Source organism: Meleagris gallopavo, chromosome 12 (assembly GCF_905368555.1).
Source record: "Meleagris gallopavo chromosome 12, MGAL_WU_HG_1.1, whole genome shotgun sequence".
NCBI classification, from domain to species: domain Eukaryota; kingdom Metazoa; phylum Chordata; class Aves; order Galliformes; family Phasianidae; genus Meleagris; species Meleagris gallopavo.
The window spans coordinates 13556231-13582249 of NC_139415.1; the positions used below are offsets into that span (position 1 = coordinate 13556231).

At 43.8% G+C, this 26019-nt stretch overlaps 1 protein-coding gene across 2 annotated transcripts in view; it reads right to left on the minus strand.

Moving 5' to 3' along the window:
• Positions 1–26019, minus strand: part of AKAP13 (A-kinase anchoring protein 13) — a 199102-nt gene that overhangs the window by 155308 nt on the left and 17775 nt on the right. For both annotated transcript variants that reach the window (XM_085234171.1, XM_085234170.1), the window contains exon 2: positions 2529–2624. The gene's annotated coding sequence lies outside the window, so the exon portion shown is untranslated. The remainder of the gene's footprint in view (positions 1–2528; positions 2625–26019) is intronic.

A 26019-nucleotide genomic window follows, 5' to 3' on the forward strand; every position in this document is an offset into this window, starting at 1 on the left:
CACAAAGCCAGGTGAAAGATGATGGGAAGGGAATACAAAATTAGGGGCTGTTTTCTCTTAAGTGATCTGTTTCTTTCAACTCGCGCAATTATAGGAAAAACATCATAGCAAAAAGTGTACTTTATTCAGGTAGACACAGAATCAGCTTGTTTTACTGGAGCATCCCATCTGAGCCAGTCTTGAAAAATGTACATCATTGACCCACTTCCAGCAACTGATGGAGTCCTCTGGTACTCATTGCCAGAGAGAAAAAAGTAGAGTTGCAGTTTGTAAGACACTGCATTAAGTATACAGCATGCAGGGAAGGTACCACAAAAAGCAAAACCCAAAGCAACAGAGTATCACATCTCTAAAGCAGAGATAAGAGAGTATACACAGAAATCTGAAAATTAAATTAAAAACAAAATCAAACAAATTCAAATGAACAGAGATTCTACTCAATATCACCACCTCACCCCCTGCATCCAACCCTTTGGCAACTAGCCCACAAGCAATAAAGCAAGTTTTGCAAACAGACATCCAGCTTTGCACCTGAGATCATTGCTTCCAGCAGCCCTCACAAAGCAAGCTTTCAGGTTGTCCCCTCAGGAGCCCAATGGGTTAATGCCCACAGGTTGCAGCCACACCAGTAAATCATTTATTACCCCAGCTCAGGAACAAGCAGCTATGCAGAACCAAGAGCCCACGCTGTGCAGCTGTTCACCAGCCAGGCAGTTCTGCACAATTATGTTATAATACAGGATTAAATTTGTGGAGTGGAAATGCATCCCTTTATTATTGATATTTCTTGGGGTTTTTTGTTTGTTTTTCATCAAGTTATGCAGCTATTTTAAATGTTACAGATTCCATTAACGTGAAGTTCATGAGGCAGTAACCATGAATTAAACGAAGGGATCATCATTACAAGCACAGTTAGGGAAACACTGGACCAGCAGCCAAAAAGAGGGAAGACTTTGAGGAATAAGGAAAGCTGCTCCTAAACTCAAGTTTAGTTTTTTTCCAGACCCATCAGAGAACACACACCTGAAAGCAGCTGTGGTGCAGATGTTGGTTCCCAGAGGGCCAGGGAAGCAGCACTCACTGCCTGCAACTGGAAACCTTTGCACCTTCCTTTGCAGCAGGCACCGCTCAGTGCATGCTCCTGTGCTCCAGAATTTAACAGGAAGTAAAGAAACTACTCAGAAGGGTAATGAGGCACTGGAATAGCTTGCCTGTAGATATAGCTGTAGATGCCCCATCTATGGTTGCCAGGCTGGATGAGGCCCTGGGCAGCCTGATCTGGTGGCAAACCAAACAGCAAACCACTTGTCTAATACAGAAACTCATGTATTGCATTCTTCCACTAGCCATGTGCAGCACATCCAGCTAATGATCTGAACTCATGATGGATGCAGGGACCAGCCCTCTGACAGCCACATCCTCAAAGGAATGCTTTCCCAATAAAGGCTTCATTCATAATTTCACCCACGATTCTAAGACTTAATTATTTTTTTTTCCTCAAAATCTGCAAATAGGTAAAACACCCCTACCTAACCCCATCTAAAAAAAAGGAAACCAAAATAATGGCAATAAATACTTGTCTCCCTAGCACAGCAGCAGCTTATGATTAATCCACCCAGCTGTTGCTACAACACTGCCAAACGATTTGGGCCCAGCATTGTTAACCACACTGCTTTGCACCAGTCATCTTGGGCACAGCCATGGAAAATGTGAGACTCTGCAGAAGGTAAACAGGTTACACACACAAGAGGAGAAAACAACCCTCTGACAGAGGCCAAGCACTGCAAGCACCCGTTTCCAAAGAAGACTCCCACAGTTTCTTTGCTTTAGGCTAACAGTTTTTTTTCAACCTAAGTATTTTTGGAGAAAACGAGTATAACTGCATGAGACACAACAGTTCCTGACAGTCCTGCAGTAGCTACATGCCATCTTGCAAGTCAGATCCCTGATGTGGTTCACCACATAGAGAGGTTATGGGAACTGAAAAAGCAGCACTGAACGAACACGTGGAGCACTGCAGGATGGAGCAGGAAGCACACGTGGCTCACAAGGGGCTCGCAACGAGCCATGCTCCCCTGGCAGGAGCCCTGTGTGCCCCAACTGCCATCCCCAGCAGCTTCTGGAGAAACCCTCAGGCTGAGAACACCATAACCACCTGTCTACCCCCAGGGACAGGTGCACAGTGCCTTAAAATAATAGGGAAGAGCAGCTGGTGCCTTAAGTGCTATGGACTGTTTCACACCGTGGCATACGCTCAATGGAACAGTAAGAACACGTATAACTGCAGTATGAATCAAGCCGTGAGTTCACTTGTGAGAGATGAAGTCTCAAAGGTAATTCTTCACCAGCACCTTCAGCACTCTTTGTACCATTCAATACCTTTTTATTTTTTGTGTGTCAAATTTGCTTGTCATAATGCTTTGATATCCTCATCCCCTCTTGCCATCCAGCAGGCAAACCCATTCCCCAAAACACATCGCCTCAGCATTCGCTTGTACCCAAGAGCTGTCAAAAACATGTGAACTTACTTGAACTGCATGAAGCAGCACCAACAGTCCGAGATGTCCTTCTGGGCCTTTCCCAAGTGAGCATAGAGCAGCAGAGCAGGACTCGAGGTTCAGCTCCTGCAAGAGAAGAAGGAGGAGTCACCAGGGTGCAACAAGGCCTGTCCTGAGAATGTACACCTGCCCCACACCTGCGGTACAGAAGCCATCCGCCAACCTGTGCCTTGTGGCCACATAGGAGACAGTAGCCTCTGAATGCAGCTCTGGGCAGTGGCCTGCTCCCAGGCTTATATGAGGGCAGCATGAAACCCATCTGCGGGACTGGGCTTGATCCTGCCCTGTCCCCCTCCACAGTACAGATGGGTTGGTATCTGTTACTGGTATCTTGAACGTGAAATCCTGCAAATTCATCCCCCTATACCTATCTTAGCCCCTTCAAAGTAGTTGGGTACCCCCATTATCACAAGGCATGTTAGAGAAGACAAAAAGCACCCAATACAGGTTGATGGCCAGTGAGAGTTGGCTGATGAAGTCCGTAATCTACCAGCGAGCCTCTGCCAAACCCTGATGGGCAGCCTGCACTTCTCCACAGGCAGATTTCCTGCCCCAGCCCCAGGGCTAAGCCTGCTCTATGGAGCACACCTGGAAAGAGCAGTTAAAAGAACTGAATGGCATATCAAGAAAGAGTACAGGTTGTGATTTTGTGTATTAAATGTCGTGTGAGAGATTGGATTACCTAAATGACAGTCACTGAGGCATGTCTGACCACCATTTCATTGCCACACCAGCAATGTTTGTGGGTAGGCACACAGCACCCAACGCAAGCACATGCCACCTGCTCTACCAGAGACAGTGCCCCTATGCTGTCTGCACAGCCCAAAAGCACAATAGCAAGCATCTCAGGAACAATGGCAAAGCTTACTAGCAGCTAGAAAATCAGCTGTGCTCCATGAATTGGCTGGGGAAGGTAAAAGCTAGGAGATGGAGCACTGCAAAACAAGCCCCCTCCATTCACCCGCAGAGGCACAGCAGAACCTGAACTCTGCCACATCAGTTGTACACAAAGTTTTTTGTGAGCATTGGTACTAAAATTTCCCTTAATTCTGCTGATGGGCTCCTGCTGAGGGACCGGGACAGCACTTTGCAAGGCACCACAGGGCACTGCAGGCAGAAAAGTTCCATAGACACTTCAGCACAGACTGTTTCAAATTGGAAAAAGGAAAAAAGCTTACCCTCTTGCTCCTCTTAAAGCAGCAAGGAAAAGAGGGAAAAATAAGGAGCCCATGACTCCTTATTCTGGTATCACATTTCTAAATTACATTTCCATGGCAAACTTCTGAGCTGAAAGAACTACCCGAACTCTCCAGTACCACGCAGAAGAAGCAAACCTCCTTTGGATTCATTAACCGGTAAAAACCTCCCTCCCAGTCCGAAGCAAACAGACTGGCACTTCCCTCCAGCATTTCTGCAGAGCTCTTTCAGAACCGCACGTTGAAGCATGGTTAAGTTTGATAAGGTGATGATTAACTACATTAAGTAAGAAACATTAACCCAAGGCTCCTGGTAGTGATCTCACGTTGATCAGAGTGTGATGATCAGCAGCTCTCTGCAAGGCATACACTACAACAACGCGGCGGTTTCACTTGTTTGCGAGGCTGATAACTTGGCTTTCAATACCACAGAGCTTCAGCAAGCTCTACTGCTACTCCTGTAAGCTGGCAAGCACTATGGGCAGAGATAACACTGGTAAATACACAGTGAGTGTGCAGTGAATCACTGCAGGTTTTTCATCATACCCATTAAGGAATGAGGGTGTGTATATGGAGGCGCACATGCAACACTCACTGGGATGTTTATGACTTGGAAAGTATTAGCAAGAGGAGAAAATCAACCAGCTTTGCAGTAAGACATTACTCTTTTGGGGCTTTCTGTTTGAGTTCATTCTGGAGGAGTTTTCAGTTTAGCACAAGCAGGTGCAAAGAATATTAACAAGCCTTATATTTCTAGTTCTGTATGTAAAAAGCCTGCACACTCTGTAAAGCTGTCCAAATCAAGGAACTTACTGCCCAAAGGTTTCTCCTTTCCACGGAAATGCATCGAGATAACTCCTGCATATGTAAGTAGACTCATTTTAGAAGGGTTTTCCCATATGGATTTCTCCTCATCCTCTACTGTGAAATAATTTCCCAGCTCTGACAAACACAGACATCCCCTCTCTTATGTGCATCTTAAACAATACACTTTTTTAAAAAAATTACATCCTATAGCTGTGTTCGTATTGCTTAACAAGGAAGAAAACATAAAATCTCTTCCACATCATTACAGGAAGATGATGACATGCAGCCAGCAAAGGGGTTTGCCCATGGCTACCCTGCCAGGCAGCAACAGTGCAAGGAACAGATGTCAGTTCAAGCAAATCTCTTTCCACAGCAAATTCTCTAGGCTATGACAATGAGGAAAAGTTAAAAAGTATATTAAATGGGGGGGAAAAAAGTTTATTGAAGGAAAATAGCTGGAGATAAAATCTCTTTTCAAGTTTTAACTAGCATGTACAAATACATGATGTTTGCAAGTAAATATAGAAAACAGCATCACTTATAAAAGGTTCCTATACCTCTGTCAGCACTCCTCCATTCTGACTCCATAACCGAGTGATTTCTGCCCAAAAGGGCCCACAGTGACACTGCAAGTAGCACAACATCTCACAGTGCTCACTTAACATAAATGGGAATATATAGAAAAGTCCCTTTGATACTCACCTTTACAGAACGTGTTCCGCTTGAATTTAATGAAAAGAGAGGAAAAAGACCTTATTTGTCAAGACAGAACTGAGGGCTGATTTCCTGTGGTTCCTCTCCATTCATACTGAGATGGCAAATGCAGAATTTGCCCATCAATGCTGAGTGATGAAGTGTGCGGGTGGATAAGGACAGCATTATGGCTATCTACGTTCTTAAAGAGAGAAGGTAAACAGTGCTGAGGAATGGGATAGTTACATATGTAATTACCTTAGAGAAAAATAAATAATAAGCCTAATGACTTAAGGGTGATCTGCATCTTTACAGGCAGAGGAGCCAAGCAGTACAAGGTACTCACTACTCATTCATAAATGAAGTCAATGTCAGGGGCTGTAAACACAGCACAAGAGAGTTATCTGCGTCTAAAACACGTTTAGGAGCAGCCAGCTGGGGGATGGAGAGCTGAAAGGGGGGCAGGGGCCAGCATGGCTCTCCTGAAGGTTCAGCAGAACCCAAGCATGCAGACCCCAAGGTCTCCAGTGCTCAGCTGCTTCTTCAGCAGAGCCAAGTCAATCAGAGAGCTTCCAAAACATGGCCAGAGAGAAACTACTTCCTACTTGCTTTCTTTCTTCTTTTGTTTTTTGTTTTTTGTTTAATTTTCCCCTGAACACAAATCCAATTTCTTCTTCTGAGAAGCATTACACAGTTTGTTTGTTTTTTCCCCTCTGCAAACTGATAGTTTTGACACATAAAATGAGTTATCTCACCATCTGTTTGTAATTGCCATAACGAAGCTTTAGCAAACTCAAAAACACAGCACCAGGAACAGGGCACTAATGGTCTGGGAGATGAAATGCTGATTATTTGGGATTACTTCATATGGCTGGGACCTTTTGATAGCCAAGACACCCAAACAAACCTCTGCAGTATTTCCAGGTTTTGGCTGTTGCATGATACACAATCTCCCTACAATTACATATCAAATGATGTCAAGGAAAGCTCAGCTACTGGATCCATGTCTGCATGCTGCTACCTTGTTGCTTTTAATACATAGCTTATACTTAAGCATCATGATATTCACACCATAGGAAGTCCTTTCCCTGCCTCTACTGGGCTTCCAGGAGAAGCTGGCTGACATTTTGGAAGTTGGTCTGAGCTATGCTTCCTAATTCCTTAGGGAAGGGAGGCTGGACAAGGCATTTCACATGCTATGAAGCCACCTTCACAGCACCAACTTCTTCCCCACTGACCACAGGGAAAGCCAAGCAGGTCCCACCAAAGCTGGACAGGAGCAGCAGCATCCTAGCAGCCATGCAATTCAGTGAGACAAAACCATTTCCTATAGTTATGGACACACACGGGCAAAATAAACATGAAAATAAAAGATCCTTTCCCTAAAATCTGCTTTATTTTGGACAGATGTAAAGGCAAAGAGTATCCACGAACTACAGCATCACACTAAATGTTTACCAGAACAGCAGGTTGAATGCAGCCATCACATTTACCACACACACCAGGTTCCTCCAAAACCAAACAGCTACATTTTGTTTAGAGGCCAGTATCAAACTTGACAACCCGCACGAAGAAAAGCTAGGAATTTTAAAATAATAGCAAATAAATAAAACAACTACATGCCACACCACTACATTCTGTAGACAGAAACTATAAGGAAAAAAAAAATGAAACGCATAATAGTGTTTTTGTGCCTCATTAGAGTTTTCACTGATACACCAAGAGGAAAATTAGGTCTTGCTACAGAGATTTCATCTCCTTTAAAATGATGTATGTCACAGCATCCATCCCAAGTAGCAAGTATTGTTTTTACAAGATGGTCTTGTAGAGTAAGGACATAGCTGACTGGCTATGGAAGTCTTCAAAACCTAGCTCTAGGAGTTCAGAATTAAGTGTTAAGTTAAGGTGTGCTGGACCTTAGCACTTCACTGAATCACCATAGCAAGATCACCATTCTCTGTGCTGCTGGAGAACCATATTGGAGCAATGAGCTAAAAACCAAAGCAAACAGATGCAATAACATCTCAAGCCCACAACCACTCCCAGGAGACAAAGTTTTCAAATTCTGGTACAGATCTTTTTGCTTCTCCTCTATTTTTCCCTGAAACAGCCAGGCTTGAGGCAGCCAGGGCAGGCAACCTGTCGCCCTGCAGAGCACTGCGTGACCTCAAGAAAAGGAAGAGTTGCTGCAAATGAGACACTGAGATAAATGAGGTTGGCTCACGAAGGTCAGCCAGTCCAATGCCCTGATCAAAGCATGGTTGTGACATCATGGCAATGACATCAACCCTATGCTCTCACTGTTCCAAACTGTCAGTTAATTGTGGTTTCTGTCCCAATTCTCAGTTGAGAAATGGAGTGAGAAAGAACTGCTTGGCCACTGGAATGAAGTCAAAGTCATTAGCAGTTGTGAGGTACTCCAACTTGAGAGGAAAAAAAAAAAGTGAAGACAGTAAACAGTGATTACTGTACTTAGAAACCTTCTGATAAGGATGGAAACATGTACATATTGCAACCAACTTCCTTTCTCTACTTAAAGGAAGAGTATGAAAAAGATGGAGACCGACTTTTTACATGGTCTGATAGTGACAGCACAGAGGGGAATGGTTTTAAATTGAAAGAGGCAAGATTTAGGTTAGGTGTTAGGAGGAAATCTCTTCAGAAAGCAGTGAGCCCCTGGCACAGCTACCCAGAGAGCTGTGGGTGCCTGTGCTCCAGGCAGCTCAGGGTTGGATGGGGCCCTGGGCAGCCTGAGCTGGTGGAGGGCAACCAACCCAAGGCAGGGGTTGGAACTGGGTGGGCTTTAAGGTCCCTTCCAACTCAAGCCATTTTATGATTCTGTGATTCCAACAGCACACAAGTGTTGACAAATGAACACAAATGAAATGCTTTCCTGCTGTGCTAGTACAAAGCACTAAGTGCAAGCCCACGCTGCTTGCTGTTGTGGTTCCATGGACAAGGTCCCCCATGCCCAGCCCATGGAGGCAGCAGCTGGGGTCTCTTTGCCAGGCTGTTTGCAGATGAAACAGATTAAGTGCTGGGAGAGGAACAGACGGGCCCAGAAAATGCAGCAACCCGCCCAGGATGCAACCATCACCTCCCCACCCACATAACCACAAAGAGTGCCACCCAGTGCCACACAGCATCAGTGTCCCTCCAGAGAATCAGTGTCCCCTGCCCATGGAGTAGCTGCTCAGAGTGCCAGGCTGCCCGGGTGTGCCAGGCACTGTGGGATTACATTATTTCATTGCTCAAAACAACCTGTCACCAGAACTACGTAGAGCTTAATTATATAAATAAGGAGATCTGTATAATGGTCCTAAACCAATAATGAAAGAGAAGGTCTAATGATGCAACAAAAATCTGCAACCCGGCACTCAGATTACAGGCTGTTGCACAACAGCTCAAGCAATTTGGCAGCTAGCTGCAGGGTTGTACTGGGGATGATGTTTTCCCAGAATCACCAAGATGCACCCGCCTCCCCTGCACCAGCAAGGGAAGGGTGAATGGGAAGCACTCTGCTCTAGCAGCACCACCGTCCCAAGAGATGCTCCAAAGCAAACACCCACTGTATCCTCAGTCATGTGCCATATTTGCATCCAGACCCAATAGACACATCCAAAGGCTGTCCAAGCAAGGGAAGTGCTGCTGTTTCCAGGGTCAGGTCACATTACAGAGGTGGCATCGCCCAGCTCCAACCCGCTGCTTTACAACCGCAGTGACTTTTGCACTGCTGGGCAATCTCGCTCCCAGCTGCAGCCCTATCTAAAAAAGCATTATCAGCACCAGGTCAACAGAGATATCACCCATCGACTGTGACAATAAATGTGGTAATTTAGCTATTTGATCAGCACTCACAGCATGAGCAGTTTATGCGGAAGTGAATGTACATATCCCAAGACAGCTGAGTGGGTTTTCTTTTCCTGAGTAGGCTTAAATACTTCCAGATAATATTGATCTCTATTCATAGCATAGCATAACTGGGAAATCATTTGGCTTGAAATGGCTTTTCTGCTATATTGACATCTTACATCAATAAACATGGTACCAAAGTGCAGCTCAGCAGCATCATTTTAGTTATTTTTGTTAAGCAGTCAGATGAAAAACACCGTACCAGTGACAGGGCCAAGAAGCTTTGTTGGGCTTTCAAAATCAGCCAAGTGCCACAGTCAGCACAGGAACTGAATGCTGACAGACTCCAGAGCTCACTCCCACGTGTTTCCTGTCCCGTAGGCCATCCCTGCTGTCACACTGGGGCTCAGCAGCCGCTCCGTGGGCTGTGGCCGTACAGCTGGCGATGAACAAGGCTCTGTGAAGCCACAAGGAGCAGGGAGAGCTCAGAGGTTTTTCTTTATAGATCACTGAGGACTCGCAGTGAAGCCTCCAGGCGCATCCTGTGCTGCGGGTTGTTGCTGGGTCTGCTCCATCCCAGCCCCTGGGAAGAAATTTGAGCAAGCGGGCATTTCATTGCTGAAAATACCACTGAGCACACAGCAGCAGAGCTGGGAAAACTACACAGCGTTTGTCCTTTGTTTCCTTCATGTAGAGACCCATTTTTGCCCCAGCAGATCTTATCACAAGGCGCTGCTCTGAGCCTCTTGCAGCCGCGATGGATCAGGCAGCTCACATCATTGGGTGGCTGAAAGTAAACAGCGTGCAGCCATGGAGAGTCTTTCAGCGGGCTGCGTGCTTTACTTTCATGTAACTTTTCTCTCCTCCTCTAACAAGGAAACTGTTCTCATTCAACTGCTTTTGTATTTTTGCCTTCCCTCTTGAGAGGCAGAAGCTTGCAGCAAGATCTTTAAAAGAGTCAGGCCACAGCTACTCTGCATATTGCAAGCAGAGAAGCAAGGGACATCAATAAACAGCATTAGCTCTTCCCACAGACTTTGCTCAACAACGAAACAGCCCAGTGCTCCTGGGGAGGAAGCAAAAGAAGACTTCCAAAACAAGTCAACAAGCATCCATGTCAACAAGCATGTCCAAATAATTGACAACAAATCTACCTAAAGCCATCTGAGCATCTGCTGCTGCACTTCTCCTCCCAACCACTCCCTGCAGCAAAGCTTCTTCAGTTAAAACAATAAAAGCAGTTTCTACTGAATAGACTTCCTTTCCTTCTTGCAGTTATACAGCAAAGGATCTCATTGATCAACGCAATGAGCATTGCAGGAAGAAGTCAGCATTACAGCTGACTGTAATTGCAGCACACACCCTTTGGCCGGTACACCTGTACCTGCCTGCTTGTGCAATACTCTGGGTGTCAGCAGTCCCAGTGGGTGCTACCCAAGCACGAGCACAACAAAGGCACAGCCCGCAATTCCACGTGCACGCAGGATTTCCAGTGTCTATCTGCCCATCTGCACCTGTGTAAGTGGTGATTCACCCACTGCAAGCACAACCCCACATCGTTTGGATCTCCCCTCTGCCATATTCCTGTTGTTGATGCTAATCTGTTTGCACATTGCCTGCCTTCCCCAGGACTTGTCGTAATCGTGCACAACAATAAATAGGGTTAGGTTGAGCAAAACAAAACAAGCCACCAACGATATTTAACTGGTTTTCCTGAGCTGAGAGGGCTCATCAATAGCACGTACAGCCTTTTCAATACATCACAGTTATCAGGACCGGTAAAGATTTTGCTCCTTGTTTTGTTTCAGCTGGCCATAGCCAGTTTACAGCACTATGCACGGTCACTGTCTGACCCAGGATGTTTTTCTTTGCTATCAATGAGGGAAAAGAGACAAAACTGTCCACAGCAATGCCAGTCATGGAGCGTCAGACACACTGCTAAAGTCCACCTGGCTGATAGTCCATATCACCACTAAGCTCAGCAGCAAAAGTAGTATTCATCAAACTACAGATACCTGTCCCTACAGGTGACCACACACACTGGCACTCAGTCAAGATCCAAAACACTTGTCTATTTTTAAGACACCGGTTTGCTCAGTACTTTGTGATTTTATTCTGAAGGGAAATGTTTTAAGGCAGGGATCACAGCATTGTATTTACTGTTGTTCTTACCTTGGGTCAAATACCCTTACTCTCCACGCTTTTCATTTGTTGATGCTTAAGTTATCTTTTTCCATGATAACAATTTCACTTCTGTTTCTTTTTTTCCCCTCCAGGTGCCCTGCCCTGAACAGCAGTAGACTTCAATCTAGACGTTACTCCGCAGATAACATCTATTGCTAAACATCATTTTTCTGATCTATACTTACAAAGTGCTCCAAGATATGCTCAGTTAAAATGCTCACCGTGACGTCTAAGGGCACACACACACTTCTTCCATAGCACTGATAGAACTAGAAACCAGAACTTCATGCCATGAAGAACAGACGCCAATTCAATTTTTGCATTCCCTGAAAATGAAATTGTATTTCTACAGATGACAGAAAACAAATGCAGTAGAATGGCAAGAAAGGGCTCTTTGCTTACACCCGAATTCTTGCAGATGACACAGGAATAAGAGATCTCCTGAGAACCTCAGGTGGAGGGGAGGACAACCAGAAGCTGATTAGCTTCCAAGCAACAAAGATCTCTGCATGCAAACCTCATGAGAGGCAAAAGGCTAGCAGGCATGCAAGTGATTAAGAAAGAATGAAAGGGTGGTGGCACACAAAGAGAAAAAAACAAAGTTTTCCCAGTGTTCCTACATGAGATTAGCATCTACTGACTGACTGACTTTGCTTTTGCTTTTTCCCTGGTATGTAAGGCCAAGAGATTGTTTGTTTCCAGGCTTTTCTGAAACGACGTTAGGGTCAGAAGAAAGCACGAGATCATCTAAGTTCAGTTGCTTCTATCAGAGGCTGACAAATTTCACCCACATTTTCCACTCAAGCCATAAATTCAGGATTAGGTCCATCTGTAACCGTTTGCAGGAGCAATTCAAGTTGAAGACCAACAATCCCAAAGAATTTGTCTTCGGCAATTTTTCCACAGCTATGACTGCGACTGTTTTCCTTTGCAAGTTCCATCTCTCAACTACCAGAGCACTGGGAGCAGAAAGGAGCTATGACTGGAAATAAAAGCTCGATGCAGAGCTCCAGGATGAGATCAAATCCCATTTTGTTGCTCACCCATCCAGCTCCTTTCGAGCATCACCACAACATTCAGGTTCGACTTTCCTTTTTCATCCTCAAGGCTACAGAACAAATTAGGAGCCACCCAGGACTAAAAGCTTCCTCCACACCTCTGCAACTGGAATCTACTTTCTCTGACCTACTTTTTTAATAACTTGTGTGCCTGCTGGAAGTAAAACACAGGTTCTTGATTTGAATCCTGTGTGCCCCACCTCTGAAGCTCCTCTGCTGGCCACAACCTTTCCTTAAGCAACTGAGGAAATGAAATACAAAACATTGAACAAATGGGAGGGTCAGACTTAAACCAACAAAGACAAGGAAATTGCAAGTTAAGCCTCCTGTTCTGCCCTTGATTCACCTTGTTATGCTCAGCTACCACTCTGTGCTCAAACTCTTCCACTCTCCTACCACCTGAGAGCAACAGGATAAAGCAAACAGCATGGTTTATGCACAGATGATATTCATTCCTATCAATAGGTCTTGATGCAAAATCATGAGAAATCTAACTGTTTAAGAAGTTATGAAGGTATCCACGTCTAACAACTTGTGACACAGATGGCATTAACTCCAGAAGCACCTCTGAAGGTAGGGACCTGTTTTAAAGCCTGTGCTCTATATGAGACCTGGAGTGAAACCTATCCACTGCCAAACAGCACCGAGGTGAGTAGAATTGGCTGCAACTTTTAGCTGGCTGACATCAAATGAAATAATCTTATTGTCCCCAAGCACTCGTTAATCAGTTGCTAGCAATGAGCACTCGAGCCCACCAGAGAGCCAAGGCCTCAGAGCCTTCCACATTGCTCAGCAAAGTGTGCACTGCTTTATAAATAAGTGGGTCACTGAGGTCAGCAGCAATAATGCTGCCTGGCTGGCAGTAAATAGGCGAATGAGCTCACAGCTGGATTAGAAGGGCCAGTGCTCAGCCCCCTGTGAGATTATCGCACAAGGAAAGGTGAAGAAATAGTCTACAAGTAGTTCAGTCTGCTCCTTTAACACACATAGGAAATGTGTTTGCTTTTTCTTTTGGGGTTCAAAGCATTCGTGTGCACACAGGTGTGCTTATGCTACATTAGAGAAGTTCTAGCAGCATCTCAGTGCTTCCTAAGTGACTTTAAGATGAATTCTGGTAGGAAAACCAGCAAAGGCTTATTCAAAATACTTACAAAAAGTTCAAACAGTTGCAGTTTGTACTGATGAAGGATCAGAAGCTTCATGAATCCAAGCTTGCAAGTTATTAAAATAACAAAACAAACATGTAATGCAAGAGGATATGCAAAAAATAAACATTACTATCTTGAAGGCTATTATTGTTATAAATACTGAAACCATAGGAAATAATTGGGAAGAATCTGGAGGTTGGGTTTTTTTTTTGTTTGTTTTGCAGAGTATCTGTACAAAAATCAGAGATATAATGCAGTCACCGCTCTTGAGGAGGACAACAGATACAGCCAAAATAGGCGTGGGTCATTTCTCAGCATTTTAAATGCTCGTACAGAAATGGATTTCGAAACCTTTACATTGAGAACATGCATATATTGCATGAGGGGGGAGGGATGGGCTAGTATCAAGTGCTGTTACAACTTCAGGAAACACTGAAAGCATCTTTCATCCTCAGTACCCCACAGGAGGAAGTCAATGCTGCATATTTATTTCCAGTTCAGCAGTTGTGTCCTTTCTCAAAGCCTACAAGTTGTCTTCTGATCAGACACAGCTGATCACTACCATGGGCCTTCTCCAGAATGTTTTCAAGAAGTACCAAACTACCAGCCCGCCAAATGACTTCAAATACAATTCAAGAGATTGCTCTATTTCTTTTTCTCTCCGTCTTTTAGAAGGACAAGTCTTCTCATGGCAGTTTAAGATCTCAAAGAGCTGAGAGTTTGAAGACAACAGAACCATTTGGGAAACTGAAGATGTGGAAAAAGTGCTGGTAAACTGCTCTGGGAAACATCTGCATCGTGCAGGGAACGCAAGCCATACCGAGAATCCAGTTGGGTCCCTGCTTTGCATTTCCTCTCTCAGCTGAACACATCGTTTGCCAAAACTAAGCATTTCTCTATGCCTCCCAACTGTAATTCAAATCCTCTTTTTAATGCTAGCCTTGCTTTCCCAGGACAAATCTCACAGTCCAGTCACCACCAATAGATCTTCCATCACAAAATCAGAGATATCCTTCACTATTACTACCATTTCCACAAGAATCCAGGGTGTTAACAAGCAGCACATGCCCAGGGATGAGGGAAAGGAGGAAGTGTGATAACATTTTTTCCTTGCTATGAAAGTCATCTCGAGCTTCCCACGAGTCTGATTCCGCACACAGTTGCGGTGAGGCAGGTTGTGTTACACTTGTCCAATGGTTGCTATTACCGGACCTGGCAAGAAAGCATGTGACACAGAAAAACGCAGCTGCATTTTTGGCTCAGAAGACTCTAACAAGCCTGTGAGTCATGAGCCAAAAGGCCCACATAAAAGCAACGGAGAAGAATGCAAATTCATTCTTCTTTTTATTGTAAGCATGTGTGTCTCTATTGCACAGTGAAATGGGAAGCAACTAGTCATTATGAGAAGGGAAAAGTCCTTTCCACCAGGTAACACAGGCTTCCATCCACCCCAAACTCACCTAAGCACATACATAACAGCCAGGCATCCTCTGACCACAGAGCACCGGAGCCACACAACACCATAACACCAAGATGTGCCTCTGAGCAACGTTTCTCTTCAGGACTTGAGGTAATGTTTTTTTCTTTGCAGAATTTCTCCCTGCGAACCCATGACACCTCAGGTAAGAAGAGCTGAACTCTCCGGCAGCAGTGCTAGGCACCATCACATCCCTCATCCTGCTGCATGGCACCTCAGGAAAGAGATCCCTTAGCCCTTTATTCTCCCCCCAGATAAGCCAAAGAGCCAGCAGCTTGCATTTCTTTCCTTTTGGTAGGTTCTGTCACTGAGGCAGCACTCACACCCAACTTCTCTCTCCTTAAAAGACAAGCTGTGATTGCTGTTTTTGGCCACGTGAGCTTACTCCTCATCAGCAGCCTTGACAATTAACTAGTGCAACAAGCTTGTGTCTTTCCTCTCAGGTGTGCTATGTACCCCAAAGAAAGCTGTTCCAAGGCAACACAAAGAAGAGAAGCAGGCGGCAGTGGCAAAAATTGGAAGGAAAGTTCCCTAAGGCAGACACAAAACTCTTATCGATTTCTGATGGAGAATTTTCCAGCCCCTTCTGAACTGAAGCTGCAGGAGGAAAAAAGCATTACGTACAACCCTGAGTACTCATGGGACAGCAAGACAAACCCTTCTCCAACAAACGTCACTGGATGCATCACAGCTCAAATGAAAGGGATGACCATTTTTGCCCACCTCCACCTCACCATCCTCAACAGCACTGCAAGGGATAGTTGGGAAGGTTGGTGCTGGGCCCTCTGGTCTGAAAGGACTGACAGGCGGTCTCCCTTTGGGAACACAAACAATTCCTCTGTGAAAAGACAATTCCCCAAAACAGAGCTGCAAGCTCACTCCACATCCAACACCTCCCAGCACTCATGTAGCTTTGTTACGGCTGTGCATTGGAAGTCACGTACCAACTCAGAATCACAGGCAATGTTCAACCAGCCACACCTCTGGTCGGTTAAACATTCAACGTCAAGGTACCTGAAGCTGTCCTTTGGGTGCTCTGTGCTAAGCAGGCCACAAACACTCAAAACACAGCAGTGTTTCTGTCTAAAGGCATTGCAAGCTCTGCCAATGCTGTTTATTACTCTTCAGGAAATGACAGGCTCAGTTTACAGAATGATAAAGTCCAGTGAATTCTTCCTAAACTGGATGGAAATCTGAAAGCTTAACAGACGTAATAAATTGTGCATTATCTGTATTATGGAGCTGGTCTTACACAAAAAAATACATCTAAATTTGGCTGCAATCTGCAAACTCTCCTTCATGTGAATAGCAGCTCTGATTTTAGTCGAGTTGCTCCCATAAGTCAGAGAAAGCGGGGTCTTCTCTTTCATATCATGTAAGCCATGGATTAATTAAATTCCTCACGCACAAAGATCACACAAGCTCTGCTGCAGCTTGCTTTTGGCTCCTATGCTGAACATTCATCTCCATGCAGCTCCAAAAGGTGCAATCACAAATTTTAGGTTTTTTTTTTTTTTTTTTTGCATTCCCTTGTATGTAACAACAAGATTTATGCCCTTGACCATTAAAAAAAAATATACACGTAATCCAAGAGCATAGCTAAAATGTTAAAAGCAGCAAGTATAGCGACCTGGAAGTATTCCTCACCACCATCTCCAACACTATTACTTCTCCCAAGCCTAGGGCTCTGAGCAGCAATTGTGCATCAAAGACCATACTCTTTCTTGAGCAAATTTATTTGCTGTATGCTGTTGGTAGCATCCAAACCACAACTCTTAGAAGGTTACTGCAGCACAAGAGCTAACCAGAAAGGCTACCAGTAAGTTATATCTATCATCCTTAAATATCATCACTTTCCTTTATCTTTTTTTTTTTCCATGCAACTAATTTATAATAGCAACCCGTGCATAGGCAAAGTCTTCCAACCTGCACAGTACAGAAAGCAAGGGGCAGGATTCACAGATGCTTCGAATAAATACTAGTAATCCATTCCTTTAAGATGCTTAATTAGAAAACAGATTAAGCAAAACTAGTTTGTTAGTTGGGCTACAGTCCTTGAAATAAACAAACTGACTGCAATCTGTGCAGATTTTTCCTATATATAGGATTTTTCCTTTATATTCCCAGGGATGCTGGATCAACAAAGCAGAAAAACTTCGCTTTGTAACAGGCACCAGTTCAACAAAAACCATACAGCCAGCTTCCTCCTTCCTTCCCTTCCTCTCCCAGCCCTGGGAAAAGCCACGAAATATGAGTTACTGCTGCAGTAGGCAAACATTAATAGCGACCGAAACCACTTCACCACCTGACCTATTCTCCTTTCCCTTCCCCTCATTTTTATTTTAAGAAAACCCACACAATGCCCTGCAGAAGGGTCCCAGCATGTCAGAACATTCCCTGCTTCACTAAGCTGAATGAAGACCTAAATTAGAAGAGAAACTCGCTGTCTGTTTTAAATCATAAGTATTCCAGATTAAGATGAACTGATGGACTCAGCCTGCACGACTTCACAATTTTGAGCAGTGCCACATATTTCACTGTAGGGAAAAAATATAATTATTCCTTTTTAACTGCTCAGAACACAAGCAAAGAGCTGATACAGGGAACTCGGTAGGGACTATTCCTGCACATTTTCAGTGGCATGCCAAACACTTCAAATTTCACGAGAAAAACCTCGTCTTTTGTAACTCAGCTCTACTCCATTTCACTTCGTTCAAAGTGTGACCAACATTAGGAGGCCTGATCAAATTCCTGGCTTTATCCACGCTTGAATTAAGACCTTGGCTCAGCAAGGGAAAGCAGACTGAGTTACACGAGCTGTTCTTCTTTCAGAGCACGTCAGCTGTGAGCACTGATACTGGGGCAGTAGGTAACAGACAGACCCAGGGAGCTTCCATTCTGTTACAAAAGGAAGGGAATTCATTTTTTTGGTGATGCAGGTGGGATTTCTGCAATTCTAGTTAGAGAGCCCAATGCTAAACCCAGTTTTCATCTGCAGGTGATATATTTTAGGGATATGGTTTATCAGGCAACACTGGTGGTAGGTGGACAGTTGGATTAGATGATTCTAGAGATCTTCTCCATCCCTAATAGTTCTACAATTAAACCTGTTTAAAAGTACAGCTTACTCTGATCCAACAAACAGGCATTTCTTTATAAATAGATAGATAATAAATAAGAATCAAATAATGCTCAGCTGGTTTTCAGTTGGGCAAGAAGGCCAACACGTCCATGGCACTACTGAAGCAAGCCAACAGGGTAATGGGAGAAAACAGCACTAATTAGCTTCAAAGGGGCTGGGATGGAAAAGCAGGCAAGAAAACTGATTTCCAAAGGACAGACTGCTGAACACATGGTAGGAAGATCTGGTGGCTTTGGTCAAGCGGGAGGAATGAGCAGATGAGAGAACCAGAGTAGGGAGAACCTGCATCCAAGCAGATGCACAGTGGGAGTTGGAAGCCTCAACGTTTAAGAGCACACGCACATAAACGTGATAACACTTTATAATCCTGCAGCACTTTTAGAGTGCTCCAATTGCTTCATTAATTATGCATCAATACCCACAAATCAGAAGAATAAGGAGGAGATACAGCAATCTCACTTAAGGAAGCAAAAAGTACTTGCAAGAAGTCACATACCCTCACTTATTTCCCAGTCCCAAAGAACGCTTGCAGTACCCTGCAAGCAGACTGCACAGCCCTGAAAGAAGCCAGTGTTCAGGATTTGAATCCGAGCTCCTTTTTCAGCGTGCAACCCGATGCTGTGTGCACGGCAGGCGCTCCCACTTCAGCTGTCCCGCAGCCGTGCCTTGTTCAGCAGCCAGCCCCGACGCAGAGGTCATCTTACAAGAGTAACACCAATTTGGGGAACTGTAAACTGGGATTTTGTGCTGGAGTTGTCTATCCGCCCAGCATCACGGCTGCTGCAAAAATTAATCATCTTCAGCAACTTCATCTTAAAGGTTCATGCTTAACAACACTCATTTCTCTATATATTTCTCATATATTTTTTTCTTTTAAAAAAGTCACCCATTAGGCCAACCAGACTTGCCAAGTTTTATGAGGCTACACCATTTTCTCAGCTGCCTAATTTCAAATTCACCTTCACGTACAGCTTAAAAGGAGGCAAAAAGTCATTGTGGAAAGTAAGTGGGATGTGATGCTTAACATCAAGGCTTACACTGAATTTCACAGTACCCACTGAGGGCCAAGAATCATGAATTCTCCACATAGTACAGGAGAATTAAGGAAGGAGAAGGTGGAAACCTAGCCAAAGCTTGGAGACGTGTCTACCCCTGATTAATACAAAGCTACTAGAAGAAAGCAGATGTGAAGTCATGCCTTTGTTTTATTTGGGGGAAAAACTCAAGTCTACAAGTTGAACTTATTCTATGCAGTGGCAGACATTGAAATAGAGCAACATTACTCCTTCAACATTAATAAAACATGTTGTATACAGAGTGTTTTTTCAGCCCTTGAAACCTTGCCAACTCATAAGCTTTTCATGGGAATGTTGAAATGGATGTCTACGCGGGCTGTATCCGTATGAGTTTTAAATGTTACCACTGCATAGAGGCCAAGGGCTCCCTCCCTCCCAGCCCCTCACCATCTGCACATTTGTAGTTTTTTGAAAAGCTTGATGAACTAAAGCTCAAAACGCTCTCAGTGGGTGAAGATACTGAAGCCACTCATGAATCACGAGCAGAAGGCAAGCCTTCAAAACATTATGAACTCCTCCACCCACTAAACTCAAGTTCCTTGGAGGTAAAATTTTACGTTTTCTATAATAGAAAAACATTAGCTACTTCGTAAACAAAGTTAGAGAGCCAGAGGTCACCCTATTACCCTTCAGTCTCTTCCCCTCCCTCCCCATGTTCGTTATCTGCCTTTTCCAAGTCCTAAGCTTCATTTTTTCCATGAAGTTAACACTGATTCCCAGCAATACAATGGCACTGGATGTGCTGGCATTCAGACAGGCACTTGATCACTTGGTTGTTCCCTCTATGAGAATAGCTAGAAAATTTCTTAAAAACAAAGGAGTTTCTTGCTTCCCTCTCTAACACACCTAACAGCCTAGCATGGAAACCTCTCTACAGCATGACAGTTTTGGAACTAGTCTCATCCTCCAACCCCCTCAAAGACTTATTGCAGCAAGCAATCTGCTGCTTTACCATTTCCAGTTTAAATATTTCAGTTTGGACTCTCCTGTATCAAGCCAATAAGAGCAGCAAAGGTACTGCACCAACAGACCCACATGGTATCCACCATCCCTGACGTCTATTCCTCCTATATTTCCCACATGTATCCTACAACTCTTAAACTGAAACCTGTGTCCACCACAATACATACACCCCTTCTGTCATTGACAAGAACTTCAAAAGGTTATGAAACTGGTATACAGCTTCAATGAAGAAGTGAGCAAAAAGAACACAACCTACGTCCACGGAAGTCTATCATCAGGTCCTTGTGCTGGGAACATCAATATTCTGTGCATATCATTGTAATACTACAATGTGATGGAAAGTACAGCAATAATAGCAGAGTGGCTCAATCCTAGGCTGCAGCAAACGAGTACAAGCCCAAATATAGCAACTACGGATGCAGAAACAAAGGAAGAAAAACTGCTTACCTTCAGAAGGCCTCAGGCACACAGGGAGCTCCAGAAAGATCCCTTTGCTGCCACTGCCAGCCCTTAAGTGAGGGCTGATTCCAGTCACTCAGCTGCATTGCATTGCATTGCATGCACCTGAGCTCCCCTGGGTTGGCCCTGCCTTCCCACCAGGTGCTCAATCACTGCTTCAGGCCACGACTTAGCATCTCTGCTACAACATCCTGATTTATGCCTATTTAAATAATGACAAATATTAGTTTTAAAGTTATAGTCATTGCTTTATAAGAGATCTCCAGTCCTAATAGGATAAAAAGCTCATACTAAACAAAACAGCTTGTTTATACTACATGTAGTCTAATAGGAAATACTTAGAATCCCACATGTTCAAAGCAAGACCAACTCTCAGCCTCTCACTGCAAAGGGCTGCAGCCTCTGGCTATCCAGGGGCCAGAAGGGCCAAACGTGGGTCACAAGGCTTGGAAACTCAAGCTGAGAGAAGTAGAACATCAGAGTCCACTGAAAAAAGCTGTATCCACACCAAGGCTAACAAAGAAAAGCAAAACAAAAACCACTCCGTGCTTGGGAGCAGTGTAAAAGCTAGAAAGCACAGGAGAATTAAGGAAGGATGAAGGAGGAAAGCTAGCCAAAACCCAGAAATACACTTGTGGTAAATACCAGGCTACCAGGAAAAAGCAGATGTGAAATCACCCCTTGTTTCATTCAGAGAAAAGCAAAGGACTGCAACAGGCAACGGCCTCTCTTGGAGCAATGAGAAATGATGAAATTGGGTTTTAAAGACAGCAAGATGATCACCTCGAGCCCTTCGTACGTTTTTGGTTTTTCACCACTCCTTTATTTAGGGAAGTCCAAAACAAATATATTAATTCTGTTACTTTTCTTACTCATCTATATCTACAAACACGTACAAGTCAAAGGTTTAGTAACTGTAGAGCCTGGCGCTTCAATGCAAACTGATTTCTGTCAGACATTTGCCATGTCCTCTTGCAAAGCCACTGAGCCAACTCTCCCCTCCACCTACAGGCTGCAAAAGCATTTCCCCATTTGTAGATAAATGGCAGCAAGTCAGCTTTTGAAGGGGGAAGGAAGAGAAAGGCAGCACTCAAAACTCAAAGGATTACTTACAAATAAGCTGGAGCCCTATAAACTTGGCTATTGAAGAAAGATAATCTTCTGTAGCTTATGCCAAGTGGGTCAGACAGAGGAAGAATCTGAGCAATCTTCAAAATCAAAGCAGATGGGGAAGTGAATAAATGCCTATGTGAGCAAAGAGGAAACAAGCTTCTGTTCATTTTAGCTTGTTCCAGAGGTTCACTTTTCTACACACCATCAAAAAAGTCTATCATTTAATTGACAGGAACAGAGAAAGCTCACTGCTGGAACAAATACTAGGAGAAGTGCATACTAGTTACATAGCTATTCCTATCTGTGCAAAAAAAAAAAAAAAAAGAATCCTAGTGTCTGCAGATTGAGAAGATTGCCCCCCCAGATGGGCAGTTAGAAGACAGGTGAGATGGAGGAGAGGTGCTAAGAGGCAGGTTCTTAAAGTTCCTAATCATTAATGCTTCAATGTTATTGATACAAATAATTATGTGACTGTAAATTAGGCTACAATTAAAGCTTTCTCTTTTTTTTTTTTGTTTAAATTAACACAAGTTTGTAGTCAAATTTTTCCCTTTTGAAATTAGAATAATAAAAAAAAAAAAAGAAAAAGACAGCAACATGCCATGGAATGAACATATACTGCATTCCTTAAGAAGCTCAAGTTGACCTCCTGGTCCTTTCTCAGGCTTTACATCGCTAGACAAGATCTGGGCCAAGAGCATTTCCATACCCAGAGATGTATCTCTGTCTTGGGCTAACCCCATCACTCAAGTGGTGAAACCTAAAACCAACACATCTCTCCCACGGTCGTTCTTGTAGAGCTGGGAAACCCTGTCTCTGTCTCAGCAAAATAAAAAGACTATTGGGTGCCAAATAAACAGCACATTAACCAGACAACAACAGCCCCTCTACTCAATGTGCTTCATGCCATCCACCAAGGGTGATCAATTTTCTACCAAAATCTCAACAACTAAAAAATTAAAAAAAAAATTAAAAAAATAAAAAGAAGAAAAGATCTGTCATACTTTGAAGAAAAAGAGCTTGTGCAAGCTGACAACATGCAATATCTTTTGGATTCATACCAGCGAAGGAGTCCCCTTCCTCTCCACATTCCTGAGAGTTTTGCAAGCTTTCTGGAATCAGAAGAACCCTGACGGAGCACAGAAATATAATTTACAACACTGCTTGATTACCAGGCCCTTTTAAACTGACAGTGGTGGGAACAGAGGAAGAAGAAAAAGTTCTGAGTTCAGTGTGATCCCTATCAAACTCAGTTTGATAGGGAGAGCTCAGAACAGAGATCTCTGGAGGTGTTCAACAACTGTGGGGCATGGCACTAAGGGACATGGGCATGGTGGAGGTGGGCTCATAGTTGGATTAGGTGATCTCAGTGCTCTTTTCCACCCTCAATGATTCTATGATCTTCCAATGAGAATCTCTCTATAAGCAACCGACATTCTTTCACCATTGGGGGAAGGGTTTTTTTTTTTTTTCTTCTATATGATATGTGACTTTGACCTGGGTCAAACACAGCAGTGCAGGGAGTTGAAAAGGGATCACCTGATAAAACCAATTCCCTCCTGCACTGCAGGAATGACAGCTGAGCACCACAGCACACACAGTCAGAGCCTTCTGGAACAGCACACGGTCTGTGTCAGCAGAGCAGCACTCGTACAAAGCTGAATTAAAATAAAGGAGTAACGACCCTTTGGAAAGAGTAGGGCCTCACCAGGCTTCCACAGTACCAAAGGACATCTCAGATATTAAAACTGGTGCAAAGAAAAAATTATTAAATCAAAGGGAGGAAAACAGTGTCAGCCTCATGCGCATTTCGTTGCTGAATAATGATAGTGTTTACTTTCCAGCATAACGCATTTCCATTCTGGACTCAACTTTAAAGCCGAGTGCACGACAGGATTAATTATGTCCTTTCCTCTTAACCACCATTCCCCGGGTTATTTATTAGCTAGCTCTGCACACATTCATAGATGTGTCTAATATACAAATTTAAAAGGCTCTGCTCATCCGCTGGTTTCAAGCTGCTGCCTAACGGCTCTCCTGCCCTGCAGGACCGGTGTGAAGAGGAACAAATGCCATGGAGAAGCAGACTGAAGCAAAGGTCTGACTTGAGACTGCATTAACTTCACTTCATTGTGGTCTGTGATCTCAAGAGACAGGGGCCAGCAGCTTCCAAGCTGACCATACCCTGGAAGGGGATCATAAGGGATGGAGGGAGGGAGGGAACAGCCCTGGGTCCAGTGGCACAAAATGGAGAGAAAGTCCTTACACAGACTTGATAAAGATCAGATCAACTGAGGCTGCAAGCACAAATGCTAGGGTGCTCTATTCCCCTCTGATGGCTACAGTCACTGTTTGATCTTATGAAGGATCACAAGCAACTCCAGCTAACATGTCAGATACGCTGCATATCTACAAGCAAACTTGTTGCCTTGCATCAGAGGTCAACAGAATCTTCCCTGCATCACAAAAAGGAAAACAGTGCCTTTTGGCACAGCAGTGTTCTGTTGGTCCTCTTCAAGCACACCACGATGGGCTGGAGGAGAGCTCATTTTCTCCAGTATTTAAAAGCACAATAACAAGGTTTGCATGTGTATTCAGAAATTAAGAAGAACATGTGCTTGCAATCAGCCCTCAGAAACCCCATTTGCCACCAGACAGCTTGGCTACAGCATTTCAGAGGTTTGAGAATGGATGTGTGGGGGGAAAGGGTGTATTTGATTTTTCACGCTGTTAAGGACAAAAAAAATAAATAAACACACAAATCTTGAATCTTCCGTGATTTGTCCTCCATGTCAGAAATTCTTTCCAAGAACTGTTGAGGGAATAAGGGAAGAAAAAGGGATGGAGAAAAAGCAACACGCTTTCGTTTCCTAACAAAATGATTGTAAGCAATGCCAATAAAACAGATATCCAAAAAAGGCAAAAAAAAAAAAAATTAAAATTAAAAAAAAAAAAAAACAGCAGAGAAACTCTTGGAAAAATCAACTTTTATAAATTGATAATATGATGCAGTAACACGCAGATGAAAGCTGTATTTCATTATTCTGCACCAAGTCCACTTCATGTGATTAAATTAACAAATGAGGTCCTCATGTCGTACTACAAGCATTACCCTACTTTTGCTTACTACATCCTTCTAGCCTTAACCACAGCACACGCAGAGCAGCTGGTGGGCAGCTCTCAATTACAACACAACACACAGAAGAATTTAGATTGGGGAAGTGATTCTAAAAAAGGGCCCATAAAAAGGTCTTGCTTCATTTACCTAAGCAAAGCTGCCATTTGAGAGTTTTTTACTACTGAAATCCAAGAAAAAGGGTCTGAAACAACACAGAAAAGTGCAACATTTTAGTTAGCAGGATAAAACTCATTCAATTGATATAAGAAAAAGGAATTCATTCTGAATCACACTGCATTTCAGACAGCAACATGTGACAAAAAGATGCTCCTCAGGCAGCAAACGTATCAGAAACAACAGGACATTTGCCACGGGTGTTGCCAGTATTACACCAGTGCAACTCCTCAAACGTCGATTGTATCGGCCTGCAGTAAAACCAGAGCTATGCAGCAGACAAACCAGGCCTAAAGCAATTAGCCAAGCTGAAATGCAAGAACTTATCATGGGCATAAAAAGCAGACTGCTCAAAAACACGGAGCAGTTACTAGCAGCAGCAGCAGGAGCATGTGGGCACTAATGGGTCTCCTCACAACCACTGTTGCACAAAAATTCACCCAAGGCTCCTTAAAACTCATGAAACCAGACTTCAGCAAGAGCAAAAAACAAAAACAAACTGGCTGAGGATGGATGACTGCAGGCCCCAAATCAAAGAGGGAGCTGATGACTGTTTAAGAGGAAGAAGTCTTTGCTTGTTTCAAGATTAAAAACTCATAATTCTGGCCCCAGCTGAAGCACTATCATTCACCAGACTGGTACAATTTCGTTGGGCTGATCCTGTGCTCAGACAGACAGGCCATTATCAAAAGTTCCTCTATTCATTTTGCTTCCTGTTAGCTAGTGAAAGCCCCTTTTATATGTGCTCCTAGAGAGGCTGATAAACAGGGAAGACTTTCCGATGGAGAAGATAAGGTGGTCAGATTTATTCACTGCAGAAGGAAGGGAAGCTGTACGGGCTGATTACAGTTGCTCCAAAGCAGAGCAACAGAAGTTTGCAGGACAGAGATGGAAGATGATGGGTTGTTTTTTAAATGGTAAGCATTATATTAGTAGCATTATTGCTAGAATTATCACAGAATAGCTTGGGTTGGAAGGGACTGCCCCCACAGTACCTTGCA